This window comes from Taudactylus pleione, unplaced genomic scaffold (assembly GCF_031769625.1).
Source record: "Taudactylus pleione unplaced genomic scaffold, aTauple2 ptg002466l, whole genome shotgun sequence".
NCBI lineage: Eukaryota > Metazoa > Chordata > Amphibia > Anura > Myobatrachidae > Taudactylus > Taudactylus pleione.
Genome location: NW_028286849.1, coordinates 80,257 through 105,146, shown reverse-complemented (window position 1 = coordinate 105,146; position 24,890 = coordinate 80,257). Strand labels below are relative to the sequence as shown.

At 45.5% G+C, this 24,890-nt stretch overlaps 1 protein-coding gene and 1 pseudogene across 1 annotated transcript in view; both read left to right on the top strand.

Annotated features, from left to right (window-relative positions):
• Positions 1–24,890, top strand: part of SHISAL2A (shisa like 2A) — a 48,502-nt gene that overhangs the window by 13,417 nt on the left and 10,195 nt on the right. The gene's annotated exons all lie outside the window — the stretch shown is intronic.
• LOC148431297 (uncharacterized) lies at positions 10,676–16,449 on the top strand (annotated as a pseudogene).

The following is a 24,890-nucleotide window of genomic DNA, read 5'->3' as shown; positions in this document are numbered from 1 at the left end:
TGGTGCAGGTGGTGCACTTCATCATGTTACAGTATAGCTTATTATACATACAAAGTCATGGTGCGGGTGGTGCACTTCATCATGTTACACTGTAGCTTATTATACATACAAAGTCATGGTGCGGGTGGTGCAATTAATCATGTTACACTATATAGCTTATTACACCTACAAAGTCATGGTGTGGGTGGTGCACTTCATCATGTTACACTATGTAGCTTATTATACATACAAAGTCATGGTGTGGGTGGTGCACTTCATCATGTTACATTATAGCTTATTATACATACAAAGTCATGGTGCGGGTGGTGCACTTCATCATGTTACACTATATAGCTTATTATACATACAAAGTCATGGTGCGGGTGGTGCACTTCATGTTACACTATAGCTTATTATACATACAAAGTCATGGTGCGGGTGGTGCACTTCATCATGTTACACTATATAGCTTATTGTACATACAAAGTCATGGTGTGGGTGGTGCACTTGATCATGTTACACTATATAACTTATTATACATACAAAGTCATGGTGCAGGTGGTGCACTTGATCATGTTACACTATATAGCTTATTATACATACACAGTCATGGTGTGGGTGGTGCACTTCATCATGTTGCGTTCTGTGATCTATACTCCTTACATCTTTCACTCTCTGTTTTAATGAACTTCATCTATGTCAATTACTTTCTTCAACACTAATAGAAATAAAGACCAACAACATGAACATTTATGAAGTATAAACAGATCAGATATATACTTGCTGATGAAATTAGGAGCCCTGATCTGAGTAAATGACGGCATGTCGACTCCACACTCCAGCTGCCGTAACCTCTCCTGCTGACGACACATGACGACATGGCAGAGAAAGAAGCATGTGTCTGTATAAGATTGTGTAACTGTCCCCTAGGGGTATATACAGTCAGGTCCATAAATATTGGGACATTGAGAGAATTTTCAGATTTTGGCCTCTATTCACCACCACAATGGCTTTGAAATGAAACAAACAAAATGTGCTTTACCTGCAGACTTTCAGATTTAATTCGAGGGTAATTACATCCAAATCGGGTGAACGGTGTAGGAATTACAACGGTTTCTATATGTGCCTCCCACTTTTTAAGGGGCCAAAAGTAATGGGACTATCAACTCAAAAGCTATTTCATGGACGGGTGTGGGCTATTCCCTCGTTATTTCATTATCAATTAAGCAGGTAAAAGGTCTGGAGTTGATTGTAGGTGTGACATTTGCATTTGGAATCAGTTGATGTCGACTCTCAATATGAGATCCAAAGAGCTGTCACTATCAGTGAAGCAAGCCATCATTAGGCTGAAAAATCAAACAAACCCATCAGAGAGATGGCAAAAACATTAGGTGTGACCAAATCAACTGTTTGGAACATTCTTAAAAAGAAAGAACGCACCGGATAGCTCAGCAACACCAAAAGACCCGGAAGACCACGGAAAACAACTGTGGTGGATGACAGAAGAATTATTTCCCTGGTGAAGAAAAACCCCTTCACAACAGTTGGCCAAATCAAGAGCACTCTCCAGGAGGTAGATGTATATGTGTCAAAGTCAATAATCAAGAGAAGACTTCACAAGAGCGAATATAGAGGGTTCACCACAAGATGCAAACCATTGGTGAGCCACAAAAACAGGAAGACCAGATTAGAGTTTGCCAAACAAAATCTAAAAAAGCCATTACAGTTCTGGAACAACATCCTATGGACAGATGAGACAAAGATCAACTTGTACCAGAGTGATGGGAAGAGAAGAGTACGGAGAAGGAAAGGAACTGCTCATGATCCAAAACATACACCTCATCAGTGAAGCATGGTGGTGGTAGTGTCATGGCGTGGGCATGTATGGCTGCCAATGGAACTGGTTCCCTTGTGTTTATTGATGATGTGACTGCTGACAAAAGCAGCAGAATGAATTCTGAAGTGTTTCGGGCAATATTATATGCTCATATTCAGTGAAATGCTTCAGAACTCATTGGACGGCGCTTCACAGTGCAGATGGAAAATGACCCGAAGCATACTGCAAAAGCAACCAAAGAGTTTTTTAAGGCTAAAAAGTGGAATGTTATGCAATGACCAAGTCAATCCCCTGACCTGAATCGGACTGAGCATGCATTTCACTTGATGAAGACAAAACTGAAGGGAAAATGCCCCAAGAACAAGCAGGAACTGAAGACATTTGTAGTAGAGGCCTGGCAGAGCATCACCAGGGATGAAACCCAGCGTCTGGTGATGTCTATGCGTTCCAGACTTCAGGCTGTAATTGCCTGCAAAGGATTTGCAACAAAGTATTAAAAAGTGAAAGTTAGATTTAGGATTGTTTAGTTTGTCCCATTACTTTTGGCCCCTTAAAAAGTAGGAGGCACATATAGAAACCGTTGTAATTCCTACACCGTTCACCTGATTTGGATGTAATTACCCTCAAATTACATCTGAAAGTCTGCAGGTAAAGCACATCTTGTTTGTTTCATTTCAAAGCCATTGTGGTGGTGAATAGAGGACAAAATATGAAAATTCTGTCAATGTCCCAATATTTATGCACCTGACTGTATATATATTAATAGATTTGGCCAGCCCCTGATAATAAGGAATCATTATTCATCTAATTGTATTATTGCTGGGTGACTGGGGCACATAGGAGCCCGTCTTGCCATCTGATCCCAATCACTTTTTATTTTTATTTCGGCCAGCTGTACATGCGCTGACATCGATCGGGGCATATGCCAGTTGGCAGCCCTGTGGAGTGTAGCCCATGGCTTTAGCTGCCACGGTGGTTACCAAGTTGGGTGCTTATGGCTGCCAATCAAAAAATATGTGGCCAAAAACGAGAGCAGCCCTGTCACCCACCACATAACTGACCCTAAGGGGGACATATAAGCACAATTTACTTCATTACAATTTTGCTGAATTTCTCAATAAGAAACTTTTGGCCCAGGGGTACTGTGGTAATAATGCTGATATTCTGGGGTACTGTGGTAATAATGCTGATACTCTGGGGTGCCGTGGTAATTATTCTGATACTCAGGGGTGCTGTGGTAATAATGCTGATACTCTGGGGTGCCGTGGTAATAATGCTGATACTCTGGGGTGCCGTGGTAATAATGCTGATACTCTGGGGTGCCGTGGTAATAATGCTGATATTCTGGGGTGCCGTGGTAATAATGCTGATACTCTGGGGTGCCGTGGTAATAATGCTGATACTCTGGGGTGCCGTGGTAATAGTGCCGATACTCTGGGGTGCTGTGGTAATAATGCTGATACTCTGGGGTGCTGTGGTAATAATGCTGATACTCTGGGGTGCCGTGGTAATAATGCTGATACTCTGGGGTGCCATGGTAATAATGCTGATACTCTTGGGTGCCATGGTAATAATGCTGATACTCTGGGGTGCCGTGGTAATAATGCTGATACTCTGGGGTGCTGTGGTAATAATGCCGATACTCTGGGGTGCCGTGGTAATAATGGTGATACTCTGGGGTGCCGTGGTAATAATGCTGATACTCTGGGCCACCATGATTCAAATAAGTTTGGGAACCACTGTGCTAGGACCAAGATCCAGAATAGTAAGTCTGACATCTTCACAGCTGCTCCTGGAAGTGGAGGGACCGCTGTACATATGGAGATCTCTGCTACCGTCCCTCCATGGTATCTGTCTATCGGGGTACTTAATATTTGCAGTTACCCCCTGAAAATGGATGATATACTGCAAATATAATTTGATAAATAGGCCTTTTAGAAGCTTCATTTAATGAAGGGTGACTGGTCAGTGCAATGATGCTCATACTGTAGGAATGGTCTGAGCAGTGGGCAGAAATCCCTGTAGGGCGGAGGCTCCTGCACAGTGAATGCTAGCTCAGTGGTTTAATGTAATAGTAAATAGACTACTAGTTACACATTATACAAGTCCCAGTTCACAAGCACTCATTGCATAGACAACCCATTGTTCTAAGCATGAATAACTACACCCATTGCTCCAATGCAGGTGGAGATGAAATGAATTGTGAATTACTAATAAAATGATCAGCAGTACCTGGAGCAGATAAGGGAAGATTCCATCAGCAGCTCATGGTGCCGGAACTGAATGCATACAGTGCAGCTCAGGATAACAGGACAGGTTCATACAGTGCAGCTCAGGATAACAGGATAGGTTCATTCAGTGCAGCTCAGGATAACAGGACAGGTTCATTCAGTGCAGCTCAGGATAACAGGACAGGTTCATTCAGTGCAGCTCATGGTGCCGGAACTGAATGCATACAGTGCAGCTCTGGATAACAGGACAGGTTCATTCAGTGCAGCTCAGGATAACAGGACAGGTTCATACAGTGCAGCTCAGGATAACAGGACAGGTTCATTCAGTGCAGCTCAGGATAACAGGACAGGTTCATACAGTGCAGCTCAGGATAACAGGACAGGTTCATTCAGTGCAGCTCAGGATAACAGGACAGGTTCATACAGGGCAGCTCAGGATAGCAGGACAGGTCCAGACAGAGAAGCCTAGGATAACAGGACAGGTTCATACAGAGCAGCTCAGGATAGCAGGACAGGTTCAGGAAGGGTAGCTAAACAAATGTCCCCTCTCTGTGTAATCCATTTGGCAATATCTAGAGCCAACACAAAATGTTCGGCAATATGTAGTAGAAAGTGTAATATATATGCCTTCACGGCAGGCCTGTCCAGATTCAGTCTGACAATGCAACCACAGTGGCCTATATCAACCATCAGGGAGGCACGCTAAGTCCGGCAGCAATGAGGGAAGTGGCAAACATTCTGGTTTGGGCAGAATGCCATCTTTCCAGCAATTTTGGCAATATTCATCCCAGGAATCCTCAACTGGGAAGTGCAATTTCTAAGTCATCAGGACATCAGACGCCAGAGAATGGGCTCTTCATCCGGACGTCTTTCAGCTCCTGGTGGACAAGGGGGGACTATCGGACATAGACCTTATTGCATCACGTCACAACCACAAGGTTCCCAGGTACGGGTCCAGGACAAGGGACCCCGTCAGCCGCCTTTGTGGATGCTTCGGCGGTGAGGTGGGGCTTCAGGTTGCCATTACAGTTTCCTCAAATCTCCCTCCTCCCATGGGTGGTCAGAAAATTAAAGCAAGAGGGCGGCAGGATGATACTAATAGCTCATGCTTGGCCCAGGAGACATTGGTTCACTGATCTGACAGGTCTATCCATAGACAGTCCGCTTTGACTTCCTCTAAGGCTGGATCTGCTAGTGCAGGGTCCCTGCCTATATCTGGATCTACCCCAGCTGGCTTTGATGGCATGGCTCTTGAGTCTTCCGTCTTAAAGGACAAAGATTTTTCTACCTCTGTGATCCAGACAATGCTTAGGGCAAGGAAGCCTGCTTCAGCCCGCATCTATGACAGGATTTGGCATTAATTTTCTCTTCGGTGTTCCCACAGAAAATATGACCCTAAGGTTTTCAGGGTCTCCCGAGTTCTTGTTTTTCTTCAGGCTGGACTAGACTTAGGTCTTCATCTGGCTATCTTGAGAGTTCAGGTTTCTGCATTGTCACTCTGGTTCCAGCACAGAATTGCCAACTCTGCCAGATGTTAGAACATTTTTTTCAGGGTGTTCTCCATCTGCAACCTCCGTTTGACCCTCCGGTGCCACCGCAGGATTTATACTTGATTCTCAGGGTGCTGCAGGCTCTCCCCTTTAAACCCTTGGACACAGTGGATCTGAAATGGTTGACAGCGAAGATGCTTCTTCTCCTCGCTATCTTCTCAGCTCGCAGAGTTTCTAATTTGGCAGCACTTTCATGTCACTCTCCATTTTTGATTTTTCACCAGAATAGAGCTGTCCTCCGTGCAAGGACAGGTTACCTTCCAAAGGTTGTATCCCATTTTCATATGAGTGAAGAAATTGTAGTCCCAGCCTTTCAGTCTTCTGGCTTTTCTGAAGGTGAAGCTTCACTGGATGTGGTTCGAGCTGTTCAAATCTATGTGGATCAGATGCAATTTTTGTGTTGTATGGTTTTCATAAGTGAGGCTGGCCAGCTAACAAGCAGGCTCAGTGGCTACGTATGACTATTTCTTGTGTATTCTCAAACTGATCTCCCTGTTCCAAACGTGGTTACAGCACGTTCTACTTGGTCTGTGGGACCATTGTGGGCGTTTAGACATGCCGCCTCTGCAGAACAGTTTTGCAAGGTGGCGGATACTCCTCTCTGCTCATGATCGTCCCCACTCTTAAGGGAACTGTTTTAGGATATCCCCATAGTATCCCTGTGGACTCTATGAAACCCAAAGAAGAAAATAAGAGTTATGGTATAACATACATTTGTTAATTCTTTTTCTTCAAGTTTCATAGGGTCCACAGGGCAGCCACCCTGACACACCTGGCCTCAGTTGGGATCTATTCCTTCCTTTTTGTATCACTGATTCCCTCTTCATTTTTTTTTTTAGAGTGTTTCTTGTGTACAATGTACTTCCTTCTCCACTTTCCGTCTCTCCATTAGGCATTCAGTTTGTAAACAAACCTATGGCTGGGGGCGGGTATATAGGGAGGAGGTCCTGTGCATGCTGGGAGCTTAAAGACGGTAGCTGTTTGGTGCAATGGAATACTCCAACTACATACCCCATGGTATCCCTGTGGACCCTATGAACCTAGAAGAAAAAGAGTTAACACAGGTATGGTATACCATAACTCTTATTTTAGGTGCAGGGCAAAATGAAGTCCCCTTCAGCCTCATCCCTCATTGTGTCTCTCCAACCCTTCCCCATCATTGTCTCTCTAGCTATAGCCAGTCCCCTACGGCATCTACAGCCACCCAGTGTCTCTCCATCTACCTTATGACTATCAGCAAAGCCACCTAATGTCTTTCCAGCCAGCGCTTTCTATCTCTTCAGCCTCCCAGTGTCTCTCCAGTTGCATCCCCTAGTGTCTCTTAGGCCCCTTAAAAAGTGGGAGGCACATATAGAAACCGTTGTAATTCCTACACCGTTCACCTGATTTGGATGTAATTACCCTCAAATTAAATCTGAAAGTCTGCAGGTAAATCACATCTTGTTTTTTTCATTTCAAAGCCATTGTGGTGGTGACTAGAGGCCAAAATATGAAAATTCTGTCAATGTGCCAATATTTATGCACCTGACTGTATGTATGTATGTGTATATATATATATATATATATATATATATATATATATATATATATAAATATACGCAAGTACAGTGCACAAGGATTGACAAAATAAATGTAGAATAAAGCAGATGTATATCAGGGAACACCCATAGATTATGGGCACTGAAACATTGGATATATCTGCCAAATTCTACTTTATTTTGTCAGGCTGCGAGTGCTGCACTTGTGGGGTCTCTACATGATGGCGGTCTGTGAGGGGGCTGGGCGCAGAATACTGTGTGAAGTGGTTGTGCTGGACATTTTAAGTCCAACAGGTCTGGCACGCACAGTAAAATTACAATACAGTACTTTGCTCAGTGCCCTCACATGATGATGATGATATATTCCAACAGGAAGTGCGGCACTTGCGGCCTATGGTAAATGATCCGCAATGCAGTAGATGTATGCTGATGTTTTGGTGCTTGATTTGATAACAGTACGAATATTAATAAAGCACTAAAACGTACGGGTGTAGTAGGTATTACCGCCGGACGCACGTCCGGCGTTTCAAATCCCGACAGCGACTGCTGGCAAGGGTGAAAATCCCGATCGTCAAAAGGTAAGTATGTTCTAACCTAATTCTACACCCTAACCCTCCCTTAGGGGTGCCTAACCCTAATCCCCACCCTTCACCACCGCCTAAACCTTCATCCACCAGGGGGGTGCCTAACCTTAACCCCCCTTCCCCTAGCCTAACCCTCCCAGGGGGGTGCCTAACCCTAAGTCCCCCCCGGGAGCCCTAAACCTAACCTTCCCCCCTCATGGCTGTCCACGTCCGGCATCCCTTCGATCGGGATGTCGGGCGTCAGTCTTCCGGCGTCTGGTTAATGACAGGCATCTAGATTTAGATGCCGGTCATTAGTACCACATTGAACGTCTGGAAGCCGGCGGTCGGGATTTAGACCATCGGCTTCCAAACTACATCCCAAACGTACATCTGTGTTGAGGATCATTTACCGCAGACCACGAGTGCCGCACCTCTTGCTGGAATATAATCTAATATATATATATATATATATATATATATATATATATAACAAGATAGGCGGCACTCTGGCGACTTAAAAAATACACTGGACCCCGTAAATAAGGTCAACGTTTCAGAACACTTTACTTGGGTTCTTTCGTCAGAGTGCCGCCTATCTTGTTCTATTTTTGGTATTTCCATCCCCGTACAGGGCTGGTTATTGAGGAGGGCACCGGCGCGTGTTGTTGTTGAAGGAGCATTTGAGTGCCAGCTATCCTTTCCGTGTGTGTGTGTGTGTGTGTGTGTGTGTGTGTGTGTGTATATATATATATATATATATATATATATACACTGTATATAACAAATTCCAAAATCCCAACTGAACATTGATATATTCCCTTCATTATCTTCTACAAAACACCCCCACACAACATAACACTATCCCCAAATAACTTAAATATACCCCAATACAAAATTAGTACACACAATATTATTATACAGCCCACCCCCTTATGTTAACATTAATAGACCCCCAAATAATATTAATATATTCCCATCCCCCATATAATGTAACAGTAAAAAGCTCCCATCCCCCAGATACTTCCCTGCCATTGCAGGCGGTTCTGGTCTCTTCATAATAGACGTTGCTGGCTGGGGAGGAATCCATCAAAGCTGCATGAATGGGGCGGAGTCTCGGGAAGGGGCGGAGCCTCGTGAGGGCAGGCAGAAGGGAGTCCTGAAAGCAGCACATTGGTGGCTGGTTGCGGGGAGGGAGCAGCCAGTATGCAATCAGACAGGGAAGGGGGCGGGGCCGGGCTCAGGCTGCGCTGCACAGTCATGGCAGATGTCTGCAGTCACAGCCAGACAGCTGCCGGGAAGTGTGGGGGCGGTGGCCGTGAGTTTCAGGATCTGTGACTGCCGACAGTGTTAAGTAAAAGGATGTCTCTTTCAGAGACATCCTTATTACTTTATTGTCAGCCTCACTACCGCCTCCTCAGGTGCCAGTACTCTAGGCAGCTGCCTAAACCTGCCTAATGGTAGCGCCAGCCCTGTATACCGCATCACTTCTTTATGCACTACTTGTGCCAAGTATAATATGTAGCTCCAATCTACTGCCAGAGCCATAGTGAAGTTCAGTGTGTATAGTCATATCTCAGACTAATGCACACAGTACCAATTGCAAGTGCAACTATTGATGCTGACTGAGCAATTGTTTGCCATTGCGGATGCTGTGAGGAGACAAGGGAAAAGGACTTCTAGGACTTGCCTGCATGTTGAAAAGACAACCCCATGACCCATTTCTGTGTTCTCAAATTGAAGCCCTCAGTCTGCATGTCTCATACAGGAAGTTTGCCAGCAGCAGACAGCAAGGGAGTGTTCCTGTTACAAAGCCCTCCTCCTTCCTCTCTAGAAAGACTGACACCTGGGCCCACCAATGAGAGAGAGAGGGAAGTAGGGTGGTGCAGCAAGGGAATTGTGGGTAGTGTGTCAGTACAGTGTGACTCTGGAGATTGGGGTGTTGTCCCCTCTTTAGACATATAGCAGCTCTGTGTGCCCTGCTACAGCTGTCATTGCTGGCCAGGTAGGGAGGAGATATACAGCAGCTCTGTGTGCCTTGCTACAGCTGCCATTGCAGGCCAGGTAGGGAGGAGATATACAGCAGCTCTGTGTGCCCTGTTACAGCTGCCATTGCTGGCCAGGTAGGGAGGAGATATATAGCAGCTCTGTGTGCCCTGTTACAGCTGCCATTGCTGGCCAGGTAGGGAGGAGATATACAGCAGCTCTGTCTGCCCTGCCACAGCTGTCATTGCTAGCCAGGTAGGGAGGAGATATACAGCAGCTCTGTGTGCCCTGCTACAGCTGTCATTGCTGGCCAGGTAGGGAGGAGATATACAGCAGCTCTGTGTGCCCTGCTACAGCTGTCATTGCTGGCCAGGTAGGGAGGAGATATATAGCAGCTCTGTGTGCCCTGTTACAGCTGCCATTGCTGGCCAGGTAGGGAGGAGATATACAGCAGCTCTGTGTGCCCTGTTACAGCTGTCATTGCTGGCCAGGTAGGGAGGAGATATACAGCAGCTCTGTGTGCCCTGTTACAGCTGCCATTGCTGGCCAGGTAGGGAGGAGATATATAGCAGCTCTGTGTGCCCTGTTACAGCTGCCATTGCTGGCCAGGTAGGGAGGAGATATACAGCAGCTCTGTGTGCCCTGTTACAGCTGTCATTGCTGGCCAGGTAGGGAGGAGATATAGAGTAGCTGGGAAAGACTTTGCTGAACTCTGAGTGGACTGTAATGATATAACCCTGCTTACTGTGTGCTGGATTTCTGTGTCTCCATGAATAAAGTTCATCATTCCTTCATTAAAACCTGCTCCACTGTGTGATCCCTGAACCCCAGGATACCCAGGTCACCCAGTATCCTCACATTTGGTGGCAGCGGTGGGATCACAGTTCCTGCAGTAATTCCAGGGGAGTGAGTAGAAGCAACGCTAACCCCAGAGAATATCATCATGGAGAGTCAGTCAGTCAGGAGTTGCAACCGGCGGCCAATTGAAAACGTTATGAGAGAGCAGTAGAAGTTTTACCGGACAGCCCGGAAACCGCACCTGCAAGGATTTTGCAGGATGAAGGGAATTGCATATAATGGGACTGACACCCGGAGATTCTGGTACTGCGGTTGTTGGAGTGGGATCGTGCACACCCAGAAGATCCCGACCACCTGAGTGATGATGAAGGACCGACAGGGAGTGGAAGCACTTCTTCCAGTCGGTTACCTGAGTCAACCACCGCTACTCCCGCCCTACTACAGAGCTGGCTGGGGGCGCTAGGTGAAAGCGCAACTACACAAGAGAGAGCTGGCATGATCCAAGCGATATTAGGGGTACAAATCCCTACTAGCAGCGAAACTGTGCTATTGCCCAGAGGGGCTGAGCAAGAGAAGTGGCGCTTGGGATTTAAGGATGTTCCCACATTTCGAGAGAATGAAACCGACATTGACACTCACCTCCAGATCTCTGAGAATCTCATGGGCGTGCACGGGATAGAGCCAGCTGAATGGCCCAAGTTTTTTAATTAAACAAGCTAAAATAGTTAACACACATTAATACATACAATTCACACAGTTCTACAGACAAGATGATTTTCCTTGCAGATATATGTGTGACATGTGCTTTTTAGTCACTTTTATCACGGAGATCCCCACTAAGGATCCGACAGTTCCTCTCCTGTGCTTTGGACCCAGCGGCTTCACTTCTGTTGGCGGCACATGATTTGGCTGTGCACACGCTTACTATTGCCGTTGCCGGTGTCAGCTGACACACATACTACGCACGCTCGCATTGAGGATTCAACAGCTGCATCCGTATGTCTGGGACCTAACGGCTTCACCGTTAATTGGTAGAACTCGGTCTGGATGTGCGCACATTCACTTTTCTAATCAGGAACCGGTGGTAAGAGTATTTCTACAAGATTGGGGGACCCCCAAACCTGCTGGTTCCACGGACTGTGAGTACTATCAAATACCACGGTTTCTCATGCCATGAAATTCTTTAATCATTTTGCAGTGACTCGGTCTATACTCCATTTGTATAGAGGCTGTGTACGGTGTATTTATATTAGTGATCGGCTGTGTACGGTGTATTTATATTAGTGATCGGCTGTGTACGGTGTATTTATATTAGTGATCATCGTTTATTTCTCAGATCAACTTGGATTTGAATATGAAAGCTACCTCCAAGTTTATTCTAAACTGATAACGATCATCCATACATGACTTTCTATTGAGTTTTCCAGGATTATATCACATGCGTGGCAGATAGTCTGAGACTGAATATACCAAAGGGGTCACTGTTTATTCCTAAATAGGAAGTGAATACTTGAGCCATATCACAGGAGTGTGACTATAGCATAACAAGGAGTTATAACAGATTAAAACTCCATTTATTGTGCTTACAGTTGCTTTTCCATATATATTTGTGGAAACATTCTATCACCTGGTCCACAATAACGGTGAATCACGCTTACTACCACAAAGTTACACCCTTTTTATGCAACTTGTGTATCAATATTGCTTTTTAGTGACATTGTCACTTTTATCTGCAAGGAAAATCATTTTGTCTGTAGAACTGTGTGAATTGTATGTATTAATGTGTGTTAACTATTTTAGCTTGTTTAATTAAAACATTTTTAATTTACCACTTTATTCATTATTGATCTCATTGACATATATAGTGACAGCGCAGATTTTGTTTTTGTATGATCTTCTCTAATTGAAACGCACACAGAGTTTGACATCTGCTGCAGTCTTATATACTGTCCTTTATATATGTTATTTGTTTAATAGTGTTTAGCGCCAGAATTTATCCTTTTGTTTGAATGGCCCAAGTACTTGGGGCCAAGTCTCACCGGTAGGGCTCTGGAGGCTTACCGGGCTCTAACTCCCCAGGAATGTGGAGTCTACACCTGCATAAAGAAGGCATTGCTGGCTAAGTTCCAGATCACTGCAGAGTCTTATCGTCTCAAATTCAGGACACTGAGCAAAAGTGGGACTGCTTCCTACCAAGAGTTTGCCAGTCAGCTACGGCAAGCTTGTGGAAAATGGCTCGAGGGTAGACAGGCCTTTACTGTGGAGCAGATTGTCAACCTAATTGTAGTAGAACAACTAATGATTAAGATGGAACCAGAGGTACGGGAGTGGGTCGCAGACCGGAAGCCCAGCACACCTGAACAAACTGCAGAATGGGCTGATATATAGCTAACCATCCCGAATGGAGAGTCTTCAGTGCAACAGGTGGTACAAGAGCCCCACGAGTGGAGAAGCTCCCCGACAGAGAACCATGCATAAATGATAGTAGTAAAGGAAGCCCTATCAAAAACATCTCTTATCAACCACCCAGACTCATAGTGGCTAACCCAGAACCTCGTAAGTGTTACTGCTGAAATCAACCAGGACACTTGTTGAGGGACTGTCCATGCACGTGAGGGCCATTCCCTGGGGCTAGACTGGCCCCAGTCTCTGTGGTATGTTACCCCATGGAGGATTATTGTGAGGAGGTCATCCAGTCAGATGCAGCCGAGATGATGGATGGGGTGTATTTTGTAGACCTGGTTCTGTGGGAGAAGCAGGCAACTCCTCAGAATATGCAGGGGTACTTACAGCCTGTGTTGGTAGAGGACCAGTGGGTACAGGGCCTACAAGATTCTGGGGCCTCACTCACATTGATTGAGCCAGACCTGATTCCCACCTCCCGGGTGATTCCTGGACAGTATGTACGAATTACCACCCCCGGGGGACAACATACCGATATCCCCGTCACCAAGATACATCTCGACTGGGGAGCCGATCAAGAGATCGGAGTGCTCAAGGGGCTACCAGCCAAGGTCATTCTCGGGAATGATCTGGGACAGGGACTGGTGACACACTTTGTTCAAGTGGTGACCAGGAGCCAAACCCAAAGTGCAGTGACCCAGGTGACAGATACAGAACCAACCTACCCTGACCACAATGGTGAGTGATTCCAGTCCCTTGTCCAGTACTTCAGAGACAGACTTGTGGGAGGTGGACCGGAGCAAGTTTCGACAGGCCCAATAGACAGACCCTTCCCTAAGTAAATTAAGGAGCGTAGCCGACCTGGGGTTGGAAACAGCCGATGGGAGCAAGATAGTTTGGGAAGAGGAATTGCTGTACCGAGTGGTCGTTCTTCAGTCTGGACAGGAAACAGTCATGCCTACTAAACAGTTGTTGGTACCTACACTGTACAGAATACAATTACTGGCCCTTGCTCATGACATTCCAGTGGCCGGGCATTTTGGCATCCGTAAAACACTAGCCCGATTGTTGCGGAATTTCTTCTGGCCACGGATCTCTAGAGACGTTAAGCAGTATCGAGACACCTGCGATACCTGCCAGAGACTGGGGAAGCCCCAGCAAAAAGCTCCTCTGCACCCATTACCTATTATAGGGGAGCCCTTTGCCCATGTTGCCATAGACCTAGTTGGACCATTAGCTATTGCCAGTCATATGGGAATGAAGTACATCCTAACAATGGTGGACTTTGCTACACGCTATCCTGAGGCTGTGGCCCTATCATCTATTGACACAGAACACGTTGCGCAAGCATTGACGGACATATTCAATCAACTTGGATACCCGCAGGAAGTCTTCACAGATCAAGGGCCCCAATTCCAAGGTGAATTAATGCAAACCCTGTGGGAAAAGTGGGGGGTTCGACCTCTTCGGACCACCTCTTATCATCCACAGTACAACGGACTCTGTGAACGTTTCAATGGAACGCTAAAAAGACTTCTATAAGCTTAGTCCGAGGGGAGGGACTGGGAGAGAGCCCTTCAACAGCTGCTATTCGCTTATCGGGAAGTCCCACAGGTGTCTACTAGATATTCCCCATTTGAACTTTTGTATGGCCGGAAAGTGCGGGGGCCTCTAGACCTGGTCAAAGAGAGCTGGGAGGGAACTTTCCAAGTACACCAGCAGCCCATTTTACAATATGTAGAGAATATGCGGAACCGCATGAGAAGATTGCTACAGTTAACCCAAGAGCATCATAGGGAATCACAAGAGAGACAAAAGGAATGGTATGACACCTACGCTCAAGACTGAGAGTTGCATCCAGGGCAAAGTGTAATGGTGCTTATCCCAGTGCGAAGAAACAAACTGCAGGCCACATGGGAAGGACCATATACCGTGGTAAGGCGCACCGGACTGGTCATTTACGTGATTGCCATGGATAAGGGAGGGAAGTGCCTATGCACCTTCCATATAAATTGAATAAAGGGCTATCGTGATCGTCAAGTAGTAACAATGGCGGTATGTTGTCCTCCGATGGAGACACCAGAAACTGATCCATTGCTTGACCTTTTGGGAGCTGCTAAATAGAAGAAAGGAGTGGAATCAGTCCAGGTGGGATGACAGTTGAATGCAGCCCAGCAGCAGGAGATGTGGAGGATCTTAGAGGCTGAACAGGCCCAGTTTTTTTGTCTACCTAGTCGAACTCATCTGACCGCCCACCATGTGGACACTGGGAGTGCTAGGCCCATCCGACAAGTCGCTTACTGGATGACTCCAGGTGTTATGAGGCAGGTAAAGGCTGAGATCAAGGAGATGCTAGCTTTGGGGGTTATAGTGCCATCTAAAAGCCCATGGGCTGCTGGGGTTGTGTTGGTTCCCAAGAAAGATGGGACCACGCTGTTTTGTGTGGACTATCGCAAATTGAACGAAGTTACCACCACTAATGCTTACCCTATGCCCAGTGTTGATGAGCTACTGGATCGGATTGGAGGGGCTGAGTTTGTCTCAATGCTGGACTTGAGCAAAGGCTACTGGCAAAGCCCACTTACCAAAGAGGCCCAGGAGCATTCTCACACCGGATGAAGAATGCTTCTGCCACATTCCAGCGAATGGTTAATGACATCCTGGAGGGGTGTCAAGACTTTTCCCAAGCCTACCTAGATGACATTGCTATCTTCAGTTATACCTGGGAGGAGCATTTAATTCAGGTGACAGAAGTGCTCAAGAGGATTAGACAGGCTGGACTCACCATACGCCCAGATAAGTGTCAGATGGGGATGGCTGAGGTTCAGTACCCAGGACATCTGGTTGGATGAGGTGCTATCAGACCTGATCTGGCAAAGGTGGAGGCTATTGCCAATTGGCCCCAACCTGTCAACCAGAAACAAGTTCCTTGGAGTCACTGGCTATTACAGGAAATTTATACCACATTACAGCACAGTGGCCAAGGCTCTGATGGACTTGACCAAAAAGAGATATGCTCGAAATATTGAATGGACTGTTGAGTGTGAGCAAGCTTTCAACACCTTAAAAGACTTACTGACTCTAGCCCCAGTGTTGACTGCCTACAACAGAGAGTTTATTGTGCAGACAGACTCCTCAGGGTGTGGACTTGGGGCAGTGTTGAGTCAAGTGGGAGAAGATGGTAGAGAACATCCAATCATGTGTCTATCACGTAAACTAGCTGACCGAGAGATAACCTACGCCACTATCGAAAAAGAATGTCTAGCCATAGTCTGGGCCTTAAAGAAGCTACAACCATATCTTTATGGGAAGGAATTTACTGTTGTCACTGACCATAACCCGTTGTATTGGCTAAATAGAACCTCGGGGGAAAATGGGTTGTTGAGGTGGAGTCTGGCTTTACAAAGTTTCAACTTTTCCATTTCTCACAAAAAGGGATGAGAACATCACAATGCTGACGGGCTATCCAGATGTGAGGAAACAAATATCAAACTTCGCAGACCCTCGGGCCAAGTCGACAGTCAGGACTCCAACATCGGGACCATGTCTGTCTCCTCGATTTAAGAAGGGGGACGTATGTGAGGAGGCAAGGGAAAAGGACTTCTAGGACTTGCCTGCATGTTGAAAAGAGTTAACCCCATGACCCAGTACTGTGTTCTTAAATTGAAGCCCTCAGTTTGCATGTCTCATACAGGAAGTTTGCCAGCAGCAGACTGCAAGAGAGTGTTCCTGTTGCAAAGCCCTCTTCCTCTCGGGAAAGACTGACACCTGGGCCCACCAATGAGAGAGAGGGAAGTAGGGTGGTGCAGCATGGGGAATTGTGGGTAGTGTGTCAGTACGGTGTGACTCTGGAGGTTGGGGTGCTGTCCCCTCTCAGTGTCTTAAGATATATAGCAGCTCTGTGTGCCCTGTTACAGCTGTCATTGCTGGCCAGGTGGGGAGGAGACATAGAGCAGCTCTGTGTGCCCTGTTACAGCTGTCATTGCTGGCCAGGTAGGGAGGAGATATATAGCAGCTCTGTGTGCCCTGCTACAGCTGTCATTGCTGGCCAGTTAGGGAGGAGATATACAGCAGCTGGAAAAGACTTTGCTGAACTCTGAGTGGACTGTAATTATATAACCCTACTTACTGTTTGCTGGATTTCTGTGTCTCCATGAATAAAGTTCATCTTGCATTTATTATAACCCGCTCCACTCTGTGATCCCTGAACCCCAGGATACCCAGGTCACCCGGTATCCTCACAGATGCGTATAAGCCTCGCTGCGCATGTGTTGTCATCACAATGGACAGGAAACAGTCATGCCTACTAAACAGTTGGTGGCATACAGAACACAATTACTAGCCCTTGCTCATGACATTCCAGTGGCCGAGCATTTTGGCACCTGTAACACACAACTATGGATGCATAGAGGAATCCACCATAGAGTGAGTGAGCGTTTGGGGGTGCTGACAAGGGAGTGGTGGGAGAAATGCAGGCGCGCCTGTCTGTTTGATTGCTGTTGTTGGGCGTGCATAAATTAGCTTTTGCGATTCCGTACGCTTGAGTACTCACTGCGTGCAATGAGCCTTTTCTGCAGCAGGTCAAACCTGCTGTAAATGTGCGTGACTGGCTGATGTGCCTCGATGGTATCGACGCGGCATAATTTGGATGTGAGAAAGCAGTAGTGGGGTCTCTATGCCGGATGAGCTATGGCAGGCATTAGCATACATTCGCAGCTGCGTTCTGTACGAATTTACAGCTACGTATGGAATAGCGATCCTTGCTGAATCCGCCCCATTGTCTGTTCTCCTACATTTAGTAAGAAGCCCAGGCTGTTTGCTAACTTGTACGCCTCCAATTGCCTCTCCGGAGGTAGTTGCGGTCTCTACAGAGATAACTGGTGCGCTAGATGCTTCTGCCTTTCTCAAACTCGTGACCTGTCGCCATGCATATGCTTTGCTCAGTGTAGACATCACATTTACAATGTAAATTAGTCCATATTTATTATATTCCATATTTAAATTTCCTTATCTTTTAGCAGTAGAAAATGCAATTAATCCTTTGTCTCTTGAGTTTAGCTTTCATAAAGGAAAGGGATCATTGATGTACAATTAATTGAATGATACATTAAACACTCAGTATAACATTTACTTTCTGATACAATGTCAGCACATTGGGGAACATCAGTAGAATACATCTATTCTGCAGTAAAACTGGAGCCGTAGCAAAATAAATTAACCTATTGCCCCCCAAAAAAAGATAAAACCCTGTAAAGCTCTCCGGCTTCTCTCCTGAGGAAATTTCATTGTGGTAAAAAATAAACTTAGCCCAGGAAAACTGATGATGCCGGAGAAAAAAGCAATTATTAGAGTATTCCAAGTGTGACACAGCCGGACATCTTATCTTGTGTGTCTGAGGATTGTATGAGTCATGGATGAGGGCATGTGAGTCCCAGATACATGATGCAGAGGGTACATCCTCAGCCTGACTCAAATGCAGGACTCGGGGGCCTATTCGTCAAATGATAAATGGCCCAGTAACCATGCGGAAACGCATGTTTAAGTTACCGGGCCATTCATCATGAGGAGTCTGATAGGACCCCCAGGTATTCAACAAACTCCAAAAACAAAGTTTTCATCAGATGGCGTTTGCTCTCGTAGTCCCACTCCTTCCTATGGGAAGGAGTTCCGGGGATTTGAAGAGGGATCCGAGCAGATCCCTCCTCTGCCTCCTCACTACCTCCCCAGTGGCTCTGCGCATGCATGACCCAAGGTCACACATGCGTAGCCAGGACGATGGGGAGCAGGTAAGTAAAACAGCTACAGAAGTAGCTGCGATAATAACCACGGGGACAAGTGCTTTTCGGAGCAGCTGTCCCCGCACCGGAGCAATCAAAAATTGCTCCGGTGTCACGGTTCCCCCGCTGCGAGTTGGAAACTTAAGTATGCCTCACAGCGATTTCAAAACTTCATCATCGGAGACCATATGGCCTTCGATGATAAATAGGCCCCCTTGTCACGGAGAGGTAACATTTATATAGTGAATAATTCATATATTTACATTAGAGATGTGCGCCGACCCCCGTGTTTTGGTTTTGGATCTGGATTGGTTTTGCCAAAACTGCCCCTTGCGTGTTTTGTTTCTGGGTTTTATCCACCTTACAGCTCACAATATTGTTTTCATTCAGTTTAGGCCCAAAATTTGCACCAAGCTAGCTGGCTGACTAAGCTAAGCGGCAGCAGTGGGCGGCACCACATGGTGGTTCAACTTCCAAAATGGCACATCAGGAAACAAATGTTTTTATTATTCAAGAGGCCTGAGGGAGTTGGAGTAAAAAAATTTTAATGATGGCATCCAAATAGGCATGTCAGACAGTTCGTTTGTCTACTAGCAGGAAAAAAAGAATTCTACGGGAAAGACCTTTACCTTCAATTACGTGCAAAAATGACAGAGGACGTTATGATGTAGATCAGGGTTTCCCAACCTCAGTCCTCAAGGCACACTAACAGTCCAGGTTTTAGTGGTGTCCATGCTTGAGCACAGATGGTTAAATCAAAATAACTGAGGTACTAATTAAGACACCTATGTTTAAGTGTGGCTATCCTTAAAATCTGGACTGTTAGTGTGCCTTGAAAACCGTGGTTGGGAACCTCTGATGTAGATCATTGATGATCATAATGTACATCATTGCAGATGACGTAACAGGGTGGAGTTTCCTAGATGGTTAAGGTCCCTATCTCTACTACTTTTGGCTTTACAAATGGTACAGATGCCTTCACAACTGTTTGTCAGCATTTGGGTTAAAATAATTCCACACCCAAGATGTGGCTTTTCTGTTCTTATGCCCAGGCATCACCCCAGCCTATAACCCCAGTTTAAATCGTTACCCCAGCCTATACCATCATTCCAGATTAGATTATACCAACACCCAAGCCTATATTGTCATCCCATCCTGTGTTGTGTATAAATTACAGTTGCGCTCCCTGAAAGATTGGGGATTCATTGTCCACTTTAGTGGATGTGAGCTCCATTCTAGTCCATATCACCACACCCCCTACACATCTTCTGACCTGGGCTACCGGAGGAGCAGCTGCACTCTGGAATATGGTTGCATGGAGTTTCCCCTCTGACTCGCTGAAATTCAGGTATAGGGGCCATGGGTACGGAGTAGGGACACTATAATCAGAGAACGCTGCTTTATTCCATTTTTTAAACCATATCCTCTAATCTCAGTTGAGGCGTTTGTGATGTCATTATGTTTAATATATTATGCACATTATTTAGCACTTTGTTGTGGTCTTGTAGTCAGCGTGCAGTCTGATAATTTATTCACGATTGAGGAAAGAAGTGAAAAGTTGATTTTTTTTATTGCTAACTTTGTGTTATTAAATTGTAAAATTGTGAAGTTTCCACTTAGTGTCACAAGATTTTTTATGAATAAGAAAAGAATAACACACTGCGCTACCACTAACAGGTGTCACGATATTTTTTACGAATACACTGCATTTCCACTAACAGTGTGACAATATTTTTTACGAATACTCTGCGTTTCCACTAACAGTGTGACAATATTTTTTACGAATACACTGCGTTTCCACTTAGCGCCACAATATTTTTTACGAATACACTGCGTTTCCACTTAGTGCCACAATATTTTTTACGAATACACTGCGTTTCCACTTAGTGCCACAATATTTTTACGAATACACTGCGTTTTCCACTAACAGTGTGACAATATTTTTTACGAATACACTGCATTTTAAACTGTGTCACAATATTTTTTATGAATAAACTGCGTTTTCCACTTAGAGTGTGACAATATTTTTTTTACGAATACACTGCATTTCCACTAACAGTGTGACAATATTTATTATACACTGAGCTACCACTTAGAGTCACAAACAATATGTGTCTGAATATTACACTGCGGTCTGACAGGCAGCGTTACAGTAAAAAATAATAATAATAAATACAGGTTGAGTCTCCCATATCCAAATATTCTGAAATATGTAATATTCCGAAATACTAAATTATTTTGGCATGACTCAGATAATGAAACCTTTGATTTTTGATGGTTCAATGTACACAAACTTTGTCTAAGGCACAAATTATTAAAAATATTCTATAATATTACCTGCAGGCTGTGTGTATAAGGTGTATATAACACATAAATGCATTCTGTGTGTATATTTGGGTCCTATTCCCAAGATATTTCATTATGATATGCAAATATTCCAAAATACGGAATATTCCGTTATCCAAAATACCCCTGGTCACAAGCATTTTGGATATGGGAGACTCAACCTGTATAGTACACTGGGGTACAGCACACAAAAAATATATAATATATAATTTTTTTATTAATTATATTATTTATTTGCTTTTATTTTTTTTTATACACTGGGCATCCTTGCATGGACCGAGCACCCCTGGTTGGACACAGCTGCCCCTGTATGGACACATCAGCCCCAGCCCTAGGTGGACACAGCAACCCCTGGATTAACACAGCAGACCATGGATGGACAAAGAAGCCCCTGCCCTTGATGGACACAGCAACCCCTGGATGGACACAGCAGCCCCTCTTGCCCCTCTTGGATGAAGCACAGCCCTGACAGCATGGAACTCAGCAAGCAAATGGCGCTGATCACCGTGAGGAGGGACTTTTATACAATCCAAAACCCGTGAGAATCCAACAACCTATCTGAATCCCCACACCGGAACGCCGAAGGACGATAGACCGAATGAGGTAAGTCTGAGGCGTCCTTAGCGTTCACAGCGGGGGGGGGGGGAGGGTTAAGTTTAGGGAGTGTAGCAGGGTCAGGGTTAGGTTTTGGGTGGGAAGATTAGGGATAGGCACCCCCAGGGGGTAGGTTAGGGTTAGACACCCCCCTGGGAGGGTTAGGGTGCAGGAAGGGGGGGTTAAGATTAGGCACCACCCTGGGAGTTTTAGGATTAGGCACTACCCTGGGAGTTTTAGGATTAGGTACCCCTAAGGGAGGGTTAGGGTAAGGAGAGTGGAGGGTTAGGATACTTACCAGCTGGCGTTGGGATCTCCTGCTGTCGGGCTTCTTGTGTCAGGATTTGAACAGGCAGCTAAACAACCTCTGGTATTACATACTGATTCCCTCCCACCCAGGGGCGTTTTAAGAGAGCAGGGGGCCCGTGTGCAGCCTCTGTTTGGGCCCCCTCCTCTCTGTCAGCAGAATAAGTGCTGTAGATTCTGGCTTCAGAAGACGCCATTTTCCCGGGGACATCTGTGCATGCGCAGATCACTGGGAAAATGGCCACCGCCATTTTCCCAGTGAGTTTTTGCTGCCCTGCAGCACCGATCTGGTGCTGTGGAGCAACACATTGGAATCTGCGGAGAGGGAAGTATATTAACTATGGGTGCAGGATGTGCAGTGTGGGCCCCCCTGGACCCAGGGACCCATGTGTACCACCTTGCACCCATTATAAAGACACCCTTGCTCCCACCACAGCCACTCTTTATCCTTCTGAGGTTGCGCAGCCACTAATGTCTCTCAGTAACTTGTGCAATATAACTGATGGGAAGGTCTCCCCCCACACTGATATCTCATGCTAGCATTAACCCCTTCATTGCCTGTGGTGGGCTACACCCAGTAGTATGGGTTACACATGTAACATAATTGTCTACCTGCAAGAGCTTTTCATGTTGCAGTTTAATTGATCACAATAAATGTTCTATTCACATGAATGATTGTGCTGGTATAGAGTGATTATGGGCAGCAGGGTATTCTCCTCTTTGGTATGCTCCTCTCTTTGGTATGCTCTTCTCTCTGGTATGCTCTTCTCTTTGGTATTCTCCTCTTTGCACTGTATTTGATATAAGGCACTAGCCATATGTGTTATACATGCAGACCTTTACATTCACATGTTACAGGTATTCGTACTCCTCTGACATAGACAATGACTCACAATATGCTATACTAGGATAGTGCACTGTGACATGAGCCATCATAGTGTAACAACACAGTGTGATGATGTCATAGGAGAGCTCAGAGCAGCGACTTGTCCTGTATCTCCGCAGCCCCCTTGCAGAACACCAGTGGAAGCTCACAGCGCCGCCATGACACTTAGAAATGTCACAGAATGCACACACACAAATTCTCAGAAAACAAGGCTCCTTTATCCCAATATTTTACCTGTCTGCTCCCAACCCCATTTACTGACACCATAAGGTTTTATGTACAGATGCTTTGCAAACATATACAGTTACAATATAACTTTAATGGTAAAAATACTATTTAAAACTAATATGTATGTCTGATTCTGGCCTCTAACTCTTTAATACCTTGTGCAAAGCACACATATGGAGGCTGGGTGAGTCTGTAAGTGGGGTGTTACAAGAACTGGGAAGGGAACTTTCCAAACACCTTAATTTGCAATTGCAAGTGATGACTGGCTAACTCCCTGGCCTGTCTACCAGCTCCTTTTGTATCTCATGTGGCTCACCAGCAGTGATTGGGTGCAGGGAGCATAAGCAAAGTCTGACTGACTATATTCTTTCAGAAATACAAATTAAAATCATCACCCAATAACACCCTTATCCAGTGCCAGATTAATGTACACATGGGCCTGGAGCTGAAATTTATGATGGGCCTATTGTGTGCCGCTGCAAGGGGTGTGGCAAGTGCCGTAGCAGTGTGACTGGTAATGTGGGGTCATGCCCAGTGCAGTGTGGTTGGGGTTTACATAGGGGTGTAGCCTGTGCAACGTTCTCTTAGGACGCTCAATGCAGTGCTGCATTTCCAGGTGCCGGCGGCCTCAGTACTTTTGCGCAACAGCATGACGTCATGCGTATGTGTAGGCCGGCACTCCTGTGCAAAGTATAGTGCTATGGCGTCTGGTGCCCTCCTAATTACCTCTGCCTGTGAAGGGAGGGAACCATGTAGCAGTCGAATGGGCGGCAGGCACTCTGGTCGAATTGTATAAAACACACTAAAAATCCATTTAAGTTATCAACAATTCAGAACTTGTATTTAGGATTACTGAGAGGACGAATACAAGTTCTGAAGCGTTGAAAACTTAAACAGATTTACACATACCCATACCCATACCCACACATATACACGTAAATTGGGAGGGTACAGGAATTTGAGGCACACTTAAGGGGGCCGAAGCAGGTGTGGTGAGATATGTTGACAGTCATAATGTCAACATTCATTATGTTAACATGAAAATGTCGACATCAGGGGTTAGGCACTAGGGGAAGGTTAGGGTTAGGCTACGGATGGAGGAGGTTAGGATTAGGCTACATGGGGTGGTTAGGCACCCCATGTTCGCTGACGACATCTATCATTGCCCGTACTTACAGGGCAACCTGACGATATCGTCAGGTTCTGCAAGTACGGGGTTGAGAGAGGGTGACGTCACTGAACAATATATCGTTCAGTGTGGGTGCTCAATGTCATTAATGACATTGAGCACATCACTGTTGGGGAAACACTAGACGATATTGCTCATGGAGCATATCGTCTAGAGGATACACGCCTTTAGACTGCTGGGGGAGGAGGTTAAGGTAAAGACCTATAAGGTAGGGGTAGGCATTAGGGTTAGGGGGGAATTCGCACAGGAAGGCTAGAGCAGCAGAGGTCATGACCGCTGGGACCCAGAAGCCGCACTAGAGTCACTGCAGCCGTCAGGAGCAGGTTAGACAGCACTGGGCCAACAGGGATGATATGTCGACATTCTATCACTGACATGAATAACTTCAACACTATGACCATGTTGACAATCTCCTATCAACATGATGAATGTTGACATATCACACCACACCCGCTTCAGTCCACTTAACTGTGCCTCAAGCTCCTGTACCCTCCCTATTTACCAGTGTGTGTATGATTATATATATATATATATATATATATATATATATACATACATACACACACATATGAATATATACACGCACTATATATAAAAAAAAAAAATATTATATATATATATATATATATATATACTGTATATATACACACACACCTAATTTAATGTGTGTATATATATA